Source organism: Kogia breviceps, chromosome 16 (assembly GCF_026419965.1).
Source record: "Kogia breviceps isolate mKogBre1 chromosome 16, mKogBre1 haplotype 1, whole genome shotgun sequence".
Classification (NCBI taxonomy): Eukaryota; Metazoa; Chordata; class Mammalia; order Artiodactyla; family Physeteridae; genus Kogia; species Kogia breviceps.
In genome coordinates, this window is record NC_081325.1 from 18,486,633 (window position 1) to 18,504,787 (window position 18,155).

The window sequence follows — 18,155 nt, forward strand, 5'->3', positions numbered from 1 at the left end:
CAACCACTGCGCCACCAGGGAAGCCCTCTATTATAGTTTTCAATAGCTAGTAGATTCCTGTACTTTCTTTATCTTAAGTAAAGGCAGTAGTATATCTCATAGAACTTTGGTTCTGAAGGTCTAAATTTATCAGATACCTACCTATACAGCATTGCAAAGAAATACATGGCTTCTGTTTTTTAACATGAGTCCAATTGAGTCTCTCTGATATCAAAGTATGTGGTAATAAATACCTTATCAAAAATGTATTTATCTTATAATGGTCTTGTTGTTTATAACACTATGCTAGTTGTTGCTAGAATGTGGCCGGATCTCTGGGAACTTGCGCTGGATCTAAAGCAGCCCACACTCCTCCCAGTCAGGCAAAAGACACAGACAATCCAGAAGATGTGTGAGACTCCTTATACAATATGAACACAGGTTAGGCATTTTGTGAAGGTCATTGACCTCTGTGTTGTGAAATTCAATGGACATTTTTTCAGTTCTCATTTGCTTTGATCTCTTAGCAGCTCTCACTGCCTCCTCCTTAAAAGGCCCTCTTTCCTTGGCGTTTAGTAACATCATGCTCACACCGGGTTTTTCTTTTTCCAACTCTTTCAGGGACTCTCGCCGGGTTGTACCCAGCATTTAAGTTCTGTAATTCTTTGAACAGTCAGGTTCAAGACACTGTCAGGACTTCAGCTAGCATTTAATGACTCTCACATTCCCTGTAAAGCAGAGATCACAAACCGTTAGCCCGTAGTTACACCATTTTTAAATTTAAATACACTTCACCGAGGCACGTTCCTTCTTCCTCTCCCACGGTCCTCTCTCTCTGCAGGCATCTGTATTTGCCGTTGTGTCGTTGCTTGAGGCCCCTGCTCCTTCCAGATTCAGGATTCCTGCTCCCGAAGTCCTTTCTCTCCTGAAGGAACCCCCTCACTGGCCACCAGATTCCTCCTCCTCGTCCTCATCCCCCAAGCATAGCACAACGGACACATCCCAGGTATGTCAAGCTTTCCAAGAAGTTCCAGGCCAAGGTCAGATTCCCTCATGATCATCTCATACCATCCTATGCTCTTCTTCCATTGCACACGCTGCCATTTGTTATTATATATTGATTTGTGTAATAATTTAATAATGTTTCTCTCCCCACTTGACTGTAAAGTCCATAAGGTCAGAGATTGTGTGCGTTTGTAGGAGTGTGTTTATCTGTGTTTTCTCATCATTGCAGCCCCAGTACCTAACCCAGTGATAATCATTATTTTTTCATGAATGTTTTAGGGAAGTAAGAATTCTCTTTTTCGGAGATTAGTGGTATGTTTCAAACTTCTAAAAATTACCTGTTAAGACCAGCTGAAATGGTAATGTATTCTGAATTTTAATCACTTAAAATAGGCACTCTAATATATTTTATTTTATCAAAACAATATTTTCCCTCTTTATCTGCAAAGCAAAGTTTTCCAGACTCCTCCTATAGCTTACACAGATGTATCAGTAGTTTTTAGTCTTTTACAGTAGAGCTTGTCTCTTAAAAATGAGGATAATTTGGGAGTTCCCTGGTGGTCTATTGGTTAGAATTCAGTGCTTTCACTGCCGTGGCCTGGGTTCAATCCCCGGTCAGGGAACTGAGATCCTGCAAGCCGTGCAGCACAGCCAAAAAAAATAAATAAAGAAAAATTTTTTAAAAAGATAATTTCTTGAATAGTTCATCAGAGTTCTTTTTTTTTTTTTTTTTTTTTTTAGCGGTACGCGGGCCTCTCACTGCTGTGGCCCCTCCCGTTGTGGAGCACAGGCTCCAGAAGTGCAGGCTCAGCGGCCATGGCTCATGGGCATAGCCGCTCCGCGGCATGTAGGATCTTCCCGGACTGGGGCACGAACCTGTATCCCCTGCATTGGCAGGCAGACTCTCAACCACTGCGCCACCAGGGAAGCCCTCATCAAGGAATTTTTAGAAAAAATTGGGAGGCTTCCCTGGTGGTGCAGTGGTTGAGAATCCGCCTGCCGATGCAGGAGACACGAGTTCGTGCCCCGGTCCGGGAAGATCTCCCGTGCCGCGGAGCGGCTGGGCCTGTGAGCCATGGCCGCTGAGCCTGCGCGTCCGGAGCCTGTGCTCCGCAACGGGAGAGGCCGCAACAGTAAGAGGCCCACATACCACAAAAGAAAAAAAAAAAAATTGGGAACCTTCTTCTTAACCATAAAAATTAAGCAATATGCCATAAAAAAGAGACTTAATAATATGACTAAATAAAAATGTACAAAAAACCTTTTATGTTAAAAATACAATATAGTGATAGTAGTATATAACTATTAAAAGAAGATATAAAGCAGGACGTATTAACAATGAGATATGTATAAGATATAGTAAGTGAAAAATCAAGTTAAAAACAGTATATATACTATGATTCCAATTTTGAAAGGAAATGTAATTCATAATATATTGATAGGAAAAAACATTTAGAGGAATATACACCAAGTTATCAATTTGAAAAGATGGAAATGGGAAATTTTCAGTATCTATGTTTTATATTATTATAATTTTTTTGTATTTTTACATTGAGTGTCTATTACTTTTATACTGTATGAAAAAGAAAAACGTTAAATTTGTAAAAATCAAAAACTCAATTAGAACAAATACATGCAATATATATAACCATGTTCTCTTCCAAATGAATAACAAATCAAACAAAAGGTAGAAAAACAAGCCAAGAACACAAATAACAGGACACAAAAAGAAGAAATACATGACTGATAAGCATGCGAAAAAAATTTCATTCTCATCGATAAAGAAATACCAAGCAAAACACTTATACAGCCTTTTTTCAATGACAAGTAGGCCAGCATTGAGTGGTACAGGCCATCCTGTTTGCTGCTGGAAACCAACATAGATGGATACAACATTTTGGAGGACAGTTAGGTAATCTGTATAAAAAACACTCAAAATATATATACTTAATTCAACTTCTAGAAATGTATCCTAAGAAAAGAATCAAAAACATAATTTATATAACAAGGATATTGTTATGGAACTTTCAAGGGAAAATTAGAAATATCCTAATTATCCATCAAAAGGACATGAGTTATATGAATCCTGGTATATTCAAACAAAATAATAATATGTAGCCATTTAAAAATCATGTTTTAGAAGGCTATTTAACAACTTGAAAAATTCTTTTATTATGTGAAGAAAAGCAAATTTCAAAACCATATGTAGGGCTTCCCTGGTGGCGCAGCGGTTGAGAGTCCGCCTGCCGATGCAGGGGATACGGGTTCGTGGCCCAGTCCGGGAAGACCCCACAGGCAGCAGAGCGGTTGGGCCCGTGAGCCATGGCCTCTGAGCCTGCGCATCCGGAGCCTGTGCTCCGCAACGGGAGAGGCCACAACAGTGAGAGGCCCGTGTACCGCAAAAAAAAAAACTCTATGTAGCATGATACTGATTATTTTTGTGTATATGTGTGCATGCATATGCACATATTAAAAAGCCATCACAGGATTAACAGTTGTTATCCATAAGTAGTAAAAAGTGAGAATGATTTTTATATTGTCCTGATTCTTTAATGAATTTTTGAACATTTCTATAATGGTTATATAATGTATTACTTTTATAGTAATAAAAAAGAAGTTCTTTAAAAGTTTCTGGCCCATGCTTTGAAAAAAAGTTTGACCGTTCCTGTAAAGATTAAACATAGAGTTACTGTATGATCCAGCAAATCTACACCTAGATGTATTCCCAAGAGAACTGAAAGTATATGTTCACACAATAACTTTAACCTGAATGTTCATAACAGCATTATTCAGAATAGCAAAAAAAATAAAATAAAATAAAGGAAGCAACTCAAATGTCCATCAATGGATGAGCAGAATATACAATGGAATATTATTCGGCCATAAAAGAAGGAACAAAATACTGATTCATGCTACAACATGGATGAACCTTGAATACATCATGCTAAGTGAAAGGAAACTGACAAAAAGGTCACATATTGTGTGACTCCATTCAGATGAATTGTCCAGAAGAAGCAAAACCGTATAAACAGAAAGTTAGCTAGTGATTTCCAGGACTGAGGAGAGGGAAGAATGTAAGTGACTGCTAATGGTTACAAGGTTTCTTTTAGGGGTGATGAAAAATTCTGGAATTAAATAGTGGTGATGGTCACACAACCTTGTGAATGTACTAAAACCCACTGAATTATACACTTTTTTTTTTTTTTTTTTTTTTTTTTTTTTTTTTTTTTTTGTGATATGCGGGCCTCTCACTGTTGTGGCCTCTCCCGTTGCGGAGCACAGGATCCGGGCGCGCAGGCTCAGCGGCCATGGCTCACGGGCCCAGCCGCTCCGCGGCATGTGGGATCTTCCCGGACCGGGGCACGAACCCGTGTTCCCTGCATCGGCAGGCGGATTCTCAACAACTGCACCACCAGGGAAGCCCTGAATTATACACTTTTAAAAGGTGAATTTTATGGTATATGAATTATATCTCAATTCTTAAATATGGAAAATAGTTTATGGCCCATCAAAGTTTCCTGGAAAAAAAGAATAGCGTTTAAATGTATAGAGTGCTTTATATATAAACAACCTACATTATGGTTAGCGCTATGATAGAGGGATGAAACATTAAAAAAAAAACCATCTAACAGTACCTGGGGGTTAGAGGAAGTTTCCATTAAAACATAAATTCTTGAACTTTTTGAGAATAATAAATAAAATAACCTTTATTTATTAATCCATTTAAAATAATAATGATCCATTGCATTACTCATTCCTCTCAATGATGACATCTTATATAACCATAGTACAGTACCAAAACTAGGAAATTAACATTGACAACTAAATAGACTACAGGCTATTCAGGTTTTACCAGTTTTAGCATGCACTCACTCTTTTAAAAATTTTTGTAATTGAAAGGACAATACTGGGACTTCCCTGGCAGTCCAGCAGTTAAGACTCCACACTCCCAATGCAGGGGGCATGGGTTTGATCCCTGGTTGGGGGAACTAAGAGCCCACATGCCAGGCCATGCAGCCAAGAAAAAAAAAAAAAAAAGAAAGGACAATACAACAATATTAAAAATTTTTAAATAAATGATTAGAGGGAATTCCCTGACAGTCCAGTGGTTTGGACTTCATGCTTCCATTGCAGGGGGCACGGGTTCAATCCCTGGTCAGGGAACTAAGATCCCGCAAGCTGTGCAGCGCGGCAAATAAATAAACATCTTTTAAAAAAATTTTGTAATAAAATAAGTGAGTAGAACTACCTATAATCTCACATTAAAACCCATCTGATTACCTTATATAGAAATACTTTAAATTTTTATTACAAAATAGTTTAAATATACAAAAAAGTGGTAACATAAAAAATAGCCAGGTACCCACATTATCTCCATGTATGTTTTTACACTTTTACCACATATGTAAATATCCATGCAAATATGTTGTATTATTGTGCAAGTTTGAAAATCTTATATAAAAGTTGTATCACAATACACAAGGATGCATCTTTTAAATATTGAGTTGGTCAGAAAGTTCATTCAGGTTTTTCTGTAACATCTAATGTTTCTATCATAGTAATACATGCTGTCAACTTCTAGTTGGGGATGAAACTTTCCAACCTCTCTTCCTACTTTCCCCAGGAAGGGGTTATCATGGAGATCAGAGCTGAGACCCTAGAGAGGCCTTGCCTGGACTGGAATCCAGAATCTTCTATTCACCAGCAGTGGAACATTTGACAAATTACTTACTCTGGTCTTCAACTTCCTCATATGTAAAATAGAGGTAATGACAGTCCCTATTTCATAAAGTCATTTGAGTATAAATTAAGGCTATGCAGGGGAAGCACTTGGTACAGTGAAGCACAGCATCTAGACGTGCTCACTAAGTGTTTTTCATCATTGTCATCATCTTTATTATTGCAGATAATGAATCTAGACGTTGCTCTCTCTTCCTGTAATGAAAGAGTGGTGCACATAACCAGAGCCAGCTCAGAGTAGGGGAGTAACATGTTTCCTGCCCTCTCCCAGTGGTGTGCTAATCAACAGTTAACACACAGCTTTGGGCAAGGGTGGGGGATAGGGAGCCACACTTTGCAGTGTTTACCAGTTTCCACGTTGTAAATTCTCCCACCATGGCTGACTGCAAGCTGTCAACCTGAGTTCACTGAATGCTGACTGCAGAGTTGGGAAGAGTTATCAGAATCAGCTCTCAAGTCATGTGAGCCTGCTCCAGCACACTCAAACGAGAATTAATCTTTTTTGCTGCCTCTTTGTTCACTGCTGAAACCAGGATCTGTTCCCTCTCAGGCAGAGGACCAGGCATACATATCTGATGTGCTCCTGCCGAGGTAAGAGTTTATTTATGCCTGGAAGATAGAGGAAGTCTTCAGATCTGAAGCCCAAAGCAGTGCTCAGGCCCAGCTAACCAGAGTACACATAGCAAATGATACTTTAATTCTCATGTGTTATGTTCCCTTTGTGTCCCTGAGGGATCTTAGGTGTGAGTGTGGGTGTGGCCACAGTCTAGGGTAAGATTCTGTTATCTTTGGTCACGTGGCCATAATGCCTTCTTAAGACCAACAGCACCTTACCTGTTTTTAACATGTAGCATTTTGCATTGCACTGTTTCTACTTAAGATGTTCAAGTAATCATCTTTCTACAGTCTTTATAGAGATACTTTCTAATGGCTGCATAATTCCATTCATATACCTAAGTATAAGGTATATGTAAAGGAAAAAGAACCAGGAGGCAAAAACTGGGAAAAATGACATAAATGTAAGAAAAAAGTAAGAATTTCAAAAACTGAGTATGGTCTTAGCTGTTGATGAGAAAAGTAAATTGAGCCCTGAAAAATAACTGAATAATTGAATCTTACAATTAGGTCTCTAATGCTTTCAGGAAGAGAAAGTTCATCTCCTTACGCAGGGCAGAGGTGGGTAGGGGGCGTGAAATGCATTCCCTCTTGTAGAAGTCAAGTGGAGAAACTAAGGCTGGAGTGATTAATTAACCTGCTCAGGATCACACAGGGCAGATCACCCAGGCCAGGCTTCATTCCACTATAGTCAGGAGTGAATGAGAATTAAGGAAATGGAGATAGGAGGTATGAACAATTCTTTCCGGAAGCTTGATGGGGAAAGAAGAGAAAGAGCAATAACTAAATAAAGTATGAGGACATGGAATCACTGCTTTTATAATAAATATAAGGCTCAGCTCCTCCAAAGTTGACATTGAAAATGGCACCAGTGAGTGCAGGGCCAGAAGCAGACAGACCACAGAACCCTAAACCCTGTCCTGGAGATTTGTCTGTATTTTGGGACACTCATCATCTTTGCTCCATCAGAGCCTCCTCGGATCCATTCTTCCTTTCGTATTTGAGGCCCATATGTGAGATGACAAAAGACATTTCTTAATATCCTGTGGCACAATCAAGTCAAAGCCAGAAAGTTTAACCCAGGAGTCCCCAACCCCAGGTCCGCGGACCAGTACCAGTCCGTGGCCTGTTAGGAACTAGGCCGCACAGCAGGAGGTGAGTGGGCCAGCGAGCAAAGCTTCATCTGCAGCTCCCCATCACTCCCCATTACCTCCTGAGCCACCCTCCCCGCACCCAGTCTGTGGAAAAGTTGTCTTCCATAAAACTGGTCCCTGCTGCCAAAAAAGTTGGGGACCACTGGTAAACAGCTTTTCTCAAGGCAAGGGCAATGTTTCCTAACCTTGCCGGTCACAGAGACTGCCCCAGACACTCATTTAAATATACGGACTGTCAGAAGATTTGGATTCAGTTCTCTGGTGGGGGCCTGGGATTGGGTATTTTAAAGTAATGCCAGTTATCCTTAAATTCCTGAAGGTTTGGGTATCACGGTGCTGGCAAGTAACAGAGAAATAAACAGTGGCATAAATCCCCGTAGTTTGGCTCAAAAGAAACCACCTACTCATAACCATGCTGGGGTCCCCAGTCTACCCCTGTGATTTGATGCCATCTTGGCACGTGCTGGCTTAATCTCCAGCCCAATCTGGGCACAATAGAGGGAGGTCCATCGCCAAATTTTCAGGTGGCAGGAGAGAAGGGCCAGAGGGCTTCTTCTGTTCTTAATATGTTTCAAACTGACTACTAGTTCCTAAGCAACATGCCAATACAGACAAGACCCGTCTTTGCCCACCTCATCCCCTTCTTCTCTGTCCCTCTGGCAGGCACCTCCTTCCTACAGGTTTCTCAGTCTTTGGGATGGTGACCCTGACATCTTGGTTTGCCTGGGGGAGAGTCTTGACTTAAGCCCAGAGTTCTCTCTGGTTTGGTGTCCCCTTTCATTCTCAAAAGGGTTCCAGTGTGGAGGCTAAATTATATCGTCATGCTGTCTATGAACAGAGTGAGAACAAAAACACAAGTGCACAAAAGCAAGAAGTAGTCTGCCAGCAATTTACACTATCAAGCAAATCACTCCGTGACACTGCATACATCATTTCAATTAATTCTCACAGCAACCCCATGAGGGAGCTTTGAGCACATGGATTCTTGCAGGTAAGGAAAGTAACCGGGTTAAATGACTTGACCAGGGTCATCCAACTATGAGGAGCAGAACTGGATTCAAATGTCCATCTGAGTGACTGCAACTTCTGCTCTAAAGGGGGCCTGCCTCACTCCTCAGGCCATGTGGCCACCCCACCCACCAATTTCTGACTGTGTTAAGAAATAGAACTTGGAATTCCCTGGTGGCGCTGTGGTCGAGAGTCCACCTGCCGATGCAGGGGATACGGGTTCGTGCCCCGGTCCGGGAGGATCCCACATGCCGCAGAGCGACTGGGCCCGTGAGCCATGGCCGCTGAGCCTGCGCGTCCGGAGCCTGTGCTCCGCAACGGGAGAGGCCACAACAGTGAGAGGCCCGCGTACCGCCAAAAAAAAAAAAAAAAAGAAAAGAAAAGAAAAGAAAAAAGAAACAGAACTTTACCAAGAACGTTGGGCAGTTTCAACACTAAAGGAACTCTCTCCATTTTCATATTTTTCATCTTACATTTGAAAGTAGAGTCTATTTCTGCAGCTGTGTATATAATTCAGCTCTTGTTTCTGTAACCTAATTTGAAAGAACACTTCCAAAAGAAGCAACGAAGTCTACAAAAGCACAGTTTGACTCAAGTGGATCCAACCAATTTGCAAATGGAAAATAACACTGAGGAATAAGTTTTGCATCACAAGTGTGGCTGCTTCAAGTCATCCTTCATGAAACTAAAGATGTAAGTGTAACCCCGAAAAGGGATGGTTCAAAATCTTTGCTTTACATCTGCATAGCTTTATCTTCTAAACCAGTTGCTCTCCCAGGAAAGATGAACTTAAAGTTTCACCCTTTGCTTTCACCACCAGATTGACTGCAGTTCTCCTTCTTTTAAAAAATGGGTACTTTTTCAATTTTAATTTTTAATTCCAAAAGCACTGCCTTAATGCATTTTCTTTGGGAAAAAAAATCATAAATAAGTCTTAAGGGGCCTTCGATCAATACCCCAATCTCAGACCTGTACATTGTTACTGGTTTGTTTTTGTCCTTCTGTTTTTCTATCCAGGAAATTATTTTTCTACCTTCTGCCTTTTCCAATAAAGCTTCCAGTAGAGGAGTATTTTCCTTCTTCCCCTCAAACTCCATCCGTAGGGAAGCTCCTAAAATCTCAGAGATTGAAAGCTCCAAGAGAGCTACAGCAGCTTCTCTCTCCTTCTAGTTCTTCTTTCTCTCTGTTGAGTGTTTAAGAGCAAAAGCTCTAGAGTCAGAGTGCTGGATGGGAATCTTACCTGCATCACCTATTAGCTATTAGCTATTGACCTTAGCTGAGTGACCTTGGGAAGTTCATGTATTCACTATTCATTTAAATTTATTTATTTACTGAGTGCCTTTTACATATCAGGGATACAGTGGTATACAAGACAATGTTCCTACCCTTGTGGAACTTACATTCTAGTGGGAGACACAGAATGTAAACATATAAATGAATATAGCATAACTTCAGGTTGCAAGAAATGCCACAAGGAAAAATGAAACAGAGTCAGGGGACAGAGACTGCCTTTTACCTAGAAGAGCAGAGAAAACCTCCCTGAGGATGTGATGACAGAGCAGAAAGCTGAGCATAGTTAGGGAGCAAATCATGCAAAGATGTGAAGGGAAGAACAAGTGCAAAGGCCCTGAGGCAGAAACAAACGTGAAGTGTTGGAAGAACCGAAGAAGGCTAGTGAGCTGACACAGAGTGTAGGAGAGAGAATGGTGGCACGTGAAGCCTCCCACTTTTCACCATCACCTCCCGTCTTCCAATCCCAGCTCCAAAAATTCCCCAACTCCATTCGATCCTATAGTCTACTGTTTCACTACCTTTTGCTTGCTCCCCTCCTCCCTCATGTCCTCACCTCCCTCTTTTTAAAATTTTTATTTATTTATTTATTTATTTGCGGTACGCGGACCTCTCACTGTTGTGGCGTCTCCCGTTGTGGAGCACAGGCTCCAGACGCGCAGGCTCAGCAGCCATGGCTCACGGGCCCAGCCGCTCGGAGGCATGTGGGATCTTCCCTGACCAGGGCACAAACCCGCGTCCCCTGCATCAGCAGGCGGAATCTCAACCACTGAGCCACCAGGGAAGCCCTCACCTCCCTCTTTAACCAGCTTAGGTACGAGGTCCATTATTATAACCACTCCCCTGTGTAAACATTCAACTCCTTTTAGCTTCATATGATTTTCTCTTTCCTCAAACTTCCAACACTTCCTCCCCAACCCTTACTCTTCACTGATGAGCTTCCTATTTCACTGAGAAAATAGAAACAAACAATAAAGGAGGTCCTCAAGCTGCCACCCCGACACCTGCCCACCCACCTGTGCTTGTGCCCATATCCCCACCTCCCCTCCTATCATGGGGGCTGAAGGCCTTCCTACAGGTACACAAACTCACCCCCTCTCCTGCTCTAGCAAGTTTCTTTCCTCCTCTTCCATCAGTCCCATCAGCATAAGAAATCACTATAATTTCTTCCATTTCAATGAAGGCTTCTCTTGACCCAACTTGCACCTCTAGCCACCACCCATTTTCTGACATTCTTTACAGCACAACCACTTTCACTCACTGTCTTCACTTCCTCTCCCCCCATTTCCTCTGAACCCTCTGCAGCCCAGCTTGAGCCACCATTCCACTGAAACTGCCTCCGCTGCTAAATCTTTCACCGTGGTAAATCCAACGGTTAATCCTCGCTTCTCACTTACAGGCGCATCACCGACATTTGAGCCCTTTTCCTCCACTGCCACCATCCTGGCCCACGCCACCCTTATCGCTCCCACCTCTGACTGTGAACAAGTCTCCCTGCAGCCACTGCTGCCCTGTTCCCCAGTCACATTACCGCACTGCTCACATTCCTCCCAGGGCTGCCCAGCCACCCACTCAAAGTCCCATGGCTACAGTGGAGCAGGGGAGGGACCTACAAGTTCCTACATGGTCTGCCCTTTCCCCAACCACGCCTGGGACCTCTCTGCCCTCCGCTTACCCCATGCATTACTCTCTCTGCTCTCGCCACATCGGCCCCCTTGCCGTTACTCAAACATGCCAAGCACACCTCTTCCTTGGGGCCTTTGCACTTGCCATCCCCACTGCCTGGAATGTTCCCCCAGAATCCATTTGACTCACTCCTTCCTCTTCTTCCAGTGTCCGCTCCCTTGTCACCTTCTCAGGAGGCCCCCCTGGTCATCTGCTCAGCCACCCAGTGGCCCCTCACTGCCACTCACACTTCCTATTCTCCTGTCCCACTTCACTTTTGTCCATAGCACTCACCACCATCTGATAGCCTACATATTTCTTTTTTTCTTAACTGAAGTATAGTTGAGTTACAACATTGTGCTTGCTTCAGGTGTAAAGCCTCGTGATTTAGTATTTTTGTAGATTATGCTCCATGATAGGTTATTACAAGATAACGGGTATCATCCTACATACTTCTTTGATTATTGTCTCCTCCCACTAGAATGTAAGCTCTGGACAGGAACAATATGCCCAGCATCTAGAACAGTGCCTGGGACATAGTAGGCCATCAATAATTTTTGTTAAATGAATGGAGACTGCACACAGCAACCAGGAACCAGCTCATGTAGGGCCTTGTAAGTCCCCCACTTTATTTTATATGTGAAGGACAGTTGTTGGAGAGTACGTGGTCTGACTTACAGTTTAAAAAGACCACTCTGGCTGTAGTGTGGAGGGAAGATTGTACCGGTGGTAAGAGTGGCCTCGGGGGCAGTTGGAGGTTAATGCAACATCCAATCAAGAAAGATAATGAGGACTTGAGCTAGGGTGAAGAAAGGTCAGATTTTTAGATATATCTTGGTGTTACAGCTGACAGAACTTGTTAATAATGAGGCGTCTGAGAAAAAAAGGAACTGAGAATAACATCTAAGGCTTCCCTGGTGGCGCAGTGCTTAGGAATCTGCCTGCCAATGCAGGGGACACAGGTTTGAGCCCTGGTCCAGGAAGATCCCACATGCCGGGGAGCAGCTAAGCCCGTGCGCCACAACTACTGAGCCTGCGCCCTAGAGCCCGTGAGCCACAACTACTGAGCCTGCGTCCTAGAGCCCGTGAGCCACAACTACTGAGCCTGCGTCCTAGAGCCTGTGAGCCACAACTACTGAAACCCGTGTGCCTAGAGCCCGTGCTCCACAAGAGAAGCCACTGCGATGAGAAGCCTGCGCACCACAACGAAGAGTAGCCCCCACTTGCCTCAACTAGAGAAAGCCCACGAGCAGCAATGAAAACCCAATGCAGCCAAAAATAAATTTTAAAAAATAATAAACAAACAAAAAAGAGAATAACATCTAGGGTTTTGGCCTCAATAGTTAATCTTTCTGAGCCTGTTTCCTCTTCTGTAAAATGAGGATAATTAGAGCATCTCTCTCGGGATTGTTGTGAGAAAGAGGGTAGAGGACGACCATTGCTCACACACTGTCAGGCACATGCTAAACAATAAATGTTAGCTCTTCTTATTGTCCTAAAGATAACTATTTCCTAGGATTACAAAAATATCCACACCACAGAGACTGAGGGAAAAAGTTGTTTTGTAGAGTGTACCCTCCCCTCCTAAGGGACAGACATTTACTTTATTTAACAGAATACTTAACATTAGGCTTGGAACAGTTTACTTGCACACAGATACCTAAAAGAATTCCTCACATTTCAAAAGGATCATGAGGCTCCTATAAGTAGTGCTTGTCCATTTAATAGTTAGCAGAAGGGGTAAATAAAAGCTGAAATTACAAACCTCTGCTGATTAAAAATCAATCAAAATGTAAGAAAAAGTATATCTGAAATAATAGTGATTTTTTTAAAAAACAGGTATTTGCTGCATTTTAATACAGCAGAAACTAAAATGCCATGCTGTCTGGTTCAATACAGGACACCTGGCAACCCTCTTTGTCAGTGTAACTTAGCTTTCTGCAAAACCAACACCCAGCTCTTTTTGGCTGCATTGGCCTGTCCTCATTTCCCCCTGGAAAACTCTTTTAAACTTAGTACAGATAACATTTTGCCTCTGTTACAATTAGCAGCTTCTCTCAATGGGTCACCTGGCTTGGCGAGTGCTTGTATAGGTAACCCGGTATCTTCTTTCAAAGCCTCCCAATGGTGGCCTCCAGGTAGCATGTGAAGAGCTGCCTGTGGGGAATTTAGGGGCTGCTTTGGGCCCTTCAGGGACTTTCCTGCTAGCATCTTCTTCTGCCTCACCAGATCTCCCTGATTATTGGTGATCTGAGCCCCCCACCCTACTGAAGACCAGCCATTCTTCTTCCCAGACACCTTCTCTGCCCTGCCCCCTCACAGCAAGGACCTCTTTTATGGACCCTTTTCTCTTCCTAGAGACCACTCCACTCCTCAGGTGAGACCCTTGGGCATTTCTTCTGCTGTGCTTCTCCCCAAGTAGGGCCTGTAATTCCAATCCAAGAGCTGTCTCTTCTGCCCTCTTAGAGCTGCATTGACCTATCCAGTGACAACCCCTTAGAGCTGGGCCCGACTGTCCTGACCTGGTCCTCAGCTGGATCCTAGTGGCCTATCGCAGGGCAGGGACCCACCTTTCCCCCGACCGACCCTGGAGTCGAGATGTCCCATGTGTCCTGGACAGACTATCCTTGCTCATCTTTCTTGCCAGCCACTCCCTGCGGCCCCAACAGACTAGCAGAATACAGCAATGGCTGCTTCAGATGGAGACACTCAGGAAAAGGGGAGGAAGCTGATTAAGAGCCAGCTTCAGAAATAAAGTCATGATTTCTCTGAAACAGTAGACTGCAAGGGGCAGGTACATTTAAAATGCTCCAGGCACACAATTCTTTGAAGATTTGGGCATTTGAATTTGGGGTGCTTGTTTTTTAAGCTTTCCAAAATGAGAAAAAAAAATGTCAGATACTTTTCTGCACACTGGAAACCAGAGCCTCGCCTGGAATTATAATGTAAAGCTTCAGACTCAATCTGGTGGGCAGGTTCACTAGCTCCACATTCTTTCTCACACCTCTATCATTTATGACACAATCGATTTTCCTTAAAAAGATACATTAAAAGCCAACTTCCAACCTTTTAAAAAGTACCCTTGCAGTGTTATCTACATTCATTATTAAAATGGTGTTTTTCAAAACTATATGAATTCTATTTTAAAATTATTATAGTACTTTTTTATGTACCAAGTACCGTTCTAAGAGCTTTACAAAGATTAACTTTTTTAATCCTTAAAATAACCTAATGAAATGGATACTGTTATTAACCTCATTTATAGACAAGGAAATTAAGTCACAGAGATAGACAAGGAAATTAAGTCACAGAGAGGTTAAGTAACTTGCCCAAGGTCACACAGCTAAGTGACAGAACCAAGAATTCAAACTGAGACAGTCTGGGTGGGTCACAGCCATATGCTGAGGTCACTAGGCTATGGTGGCTCTCTAAAGGGTCTGAAAAAATATATATATAGATAGATAGATAGATCTTTAATATATATTTATTATATATAAAATACATATTATATACATATATTTTTGTGCATAAATGTCACATGTTTTATACATGTACATGTATGTACATATGTAAATATGAGAGAGAGAGAGAGAGAGAGAAAGGAGGATTGTAGGTGCAATTTTTCCAAATGGCCACCTTTCTGCATGTTTTCAACACATGCCTAAAACCCAGAAAAGTACTGTATAATTTTTCTGTAGCTACATCTTCTTGAGGAGCCTAGATAACTGGTTTCATAAATCTTGGCTTCTCATCTGAGAAATTAGATTAGAGGAACAGGTTGGTCAAATGAGTGTAAGAAGCCTCCAATTTCGAAATTATTGAAATTTCCTGGAAGACTGACCAGGTACTTTTCCTCTTACATCTGACTCTGTGAGATGTCCTGACTCAGTATTCTGTAAGCTAACTCTGGACTATTCCTGTGCCTTTTGGACTAAATATAATGCGGGTTTGTTTTGTACAACAGGTGATATTCTAATGCTTATGTGCAGGTTTAAATTTCTAGGGACTCAGGCCTTTGGGTTCACCAAACAGGTAAGGCTTAAGTTAACAAGTGGGGCCGAAGAAACACGTTCAATCTAGTACTGATGCAATTGCGCCCCCTGCCGGCTATGTGCAGGTGAGCTGGCTTCCTAAGGGTGCCACTCCTGCTCCTGGGGCACAGAGCAAACTTTCTCCCTTCCCCTTCTCCTGCAGGGTTCCTACCAAGCCACACTTGCTTTAGCACTCCCTGAGCTAGGCACAAGTGCATTTAGGGCTGGGGATCGAAGATAAATCAAAGCGTCGCAGCCTTAAAGGATCTCACGGTCTATCAGGGCACGCCCAAAGCAGCGCACTAGAATACAACTTGAGCGGTGCGTCTCTGGAACCAGCCTCCTGTCCCATACGTTTGCAACCACAAGTGGCACGGAAGAGCCTGAACCAAACAGCACAGTACAATGCCCTTTTGTTAGGAAAGGAGAACTATGACTCACCCCAGCATTTTCTCTGTGCGCAGAAACTACGGCCTGCACGGGAGCGACAAGTCTAATCGGTGCTCCCCTGAAGCCCCAGGCTACCTGGGAGTAGTCCTGAAAACCGGCTCTTCAGAGTGAGGGGCTGCAAGGAATGGTCACGATTTAACAGGGAAAGAACAGAGGTTAAGAACGGGGCCAGGAGGAGATCTAAGCATTTTGACATTAAATTAATAAGTAACAAGTGCATTAAAAATATATAACCAAGACCTCCGATGCTTTTAGTAACAAGATGCTAACTTAGCTTCCCAATTCCCAATTGTTGAAATTTTTAAAATAGAATTTTACCTGTTTGAGTTTTTCACGCTAGGCCAGGAGGCCTCCTCAATTTCTAAAACACAAAAATTCTTTCTGTTCCTCTTCTCAAACCTAATCAGACTCTGGACACACCCAGCAATTCATTGTGTCTTTTAGTTAACTCTGTCTCCTTTCACTTTAGAGAAAGTTCTGCCGGCAACAAAACCTGCTCTACAAGCCGGGAGGAAAAAGGACTTAAAGGAAGAGGAAGAACACATTTTTCAAAATTCTTTTCAAAATATATGAGGGGGGAAAATATAAGAAGCGGAGAAATATGCCACTCGACGCAGGAGTCACTCTGGACAAGTGTCTTGGAATCAAGTCCTAAAGGACAGCCATCATGGCAACAAAAGGTGGATGTAATCACAAATAAGGACCTTGGAAGAATCTCTAAAATGGTTCCTACAAAGAGTGCAGTTCGGAAAAATCTATGCAAAAGAAGAAAGACAAAAGTGGAACCTCATGGGAGCAGAGAAAAAGCAAAAGGTGGGAAGGGAGAGAGGAGGAGGTGGGAGGCGGAGAGGAAGAGCGCAAGCGTCGGTGGCGGGGCTGCACCAGGGTGAGCGCCTCACATTTGTAATTCAATGTAAGAAATGCGTGGCTTTGTAAAAAACAGGCAAAGAAAGTAGAACTTCAGCGTTCTCACACACGCACACACACAGAGTAAATAAGTGAAAATGCGGACAGTGCAGAGAGCATAATGTAGAAGTGAAAGCGTCTTCCCTGCCCTCAGCGCATAGCCACTAATAGGGGTGGGAGAGGTGCAGGGGGTAAGGACAGGTGGGAGGCCGTGTGCCCCTGAGACAGTGGCTGGACGCTGACCTGCTGGAGGCCAGCCCTGGACGCTGTGGTTTAAACCAAAGGTTTTCAGCTAATGGCTTCACAGGAATCCCATACACAGGCTTCCCACCCCTAAAAATCCTCACCTAATTCTCAGCAAATGTGAGACCTTATTGCCAAAAACAACAGCCACCTCCCTATTTGATTTACTTGGCAAAAAACAAAAACAAAACCTCTATTTTTATGCATGCCTGAAATGTTAAGAATGTACCTGTAGCAAATTTGAACAGAGCGCATTAAGCTTTGTGAAGTAAACTGAGTGAAAGTGTGTACAACAAATATACAAATGTCATTCTCTGTACCTGGGTCAGCTGGTGTGTGGTAATAAAAGCAGACGGGGGGCTTCCCTGGTGGCGCAGTGGTTGAGAGTCCACCTGCCGATGCAGGGGACGCGGGTTCGTGCCCCGGTCCGGGAAGATCCCACGTGCCGCGGAGCGGCTGGGCCCGTGAGCCATGGCCGCTGAGCCTGCGCGTCTGGAGCCTGTGCTCCGCAACGGGAGAGGCCGCAACAGTGAGAGGCCCGCGTAACACAACAACAACAACAACAACAACAAAAAGCAGACCAGAAGATTCACCCAGTTGTGTTGTATTTATACAGTATCTCTCTCTTCTGTCCTAATTCACAGGAGGTGGCAGTGGGAACGAGGATGAGGATGGAGAGGAGAAGGTGTTAGGCTAATGTTGTGTGCCTGGTGATAAATGAAAATGTTGAATTTCCACAGGTATGTTCGAATTTCACACATCCTGTAGAGAGGTTAAAATAGCATTTTCTCATATATCTTTAACATAAAATAGTTAATCCTGAAGAATGGGTAACATATAGTACTTTACCTATTATAGAAACAATGATAAATACTATTTATGTAAGAAATAATGAATGATAGATATTTATAGTAAATAGAGATTCTCCATGCAGTTATAAAAAGAGCTCTAGGTGTTATTTTAGTAATAATCCCTTACATAATAATTCTTTATGAATTATTAAAGTATGAGTTTGGCCTTTAACTAAAATATCTACCACGTAGTTCTAGCAAGGTTAGGACTAGAACAG

At 42.8% G+C, this 18,155-nt stretch overlaps 1 long non-coding RNA gene across 2 annotated transcripts; it reads left to right on the forward strand.

The window, feature by feature from the left end:
• Positions 1-824: 824 nt before the first annotated feature.
• On the forward strand, positions 825-17,820 carry LOC131743190 (uncharacterized). Of its 2 annotated transcripts, none has more exons than XR_010837203.1 (3): positions 825-985; positions 5,609-5,750; positions 17,731-17,820. It is a non-coding gene; the product is annotated as an uncharacterized lncRNA (long non-coding RNA). The 2 variants fall into 2 exon arrangements; XR_010837204.1 differs by lacking the exon at positions 17,731-17,820 and adding an exon at positions 16,407-16,471.
• The last annotated feature ends 335 nt before the right edge of the window (positions 17,821-18,155 follow it).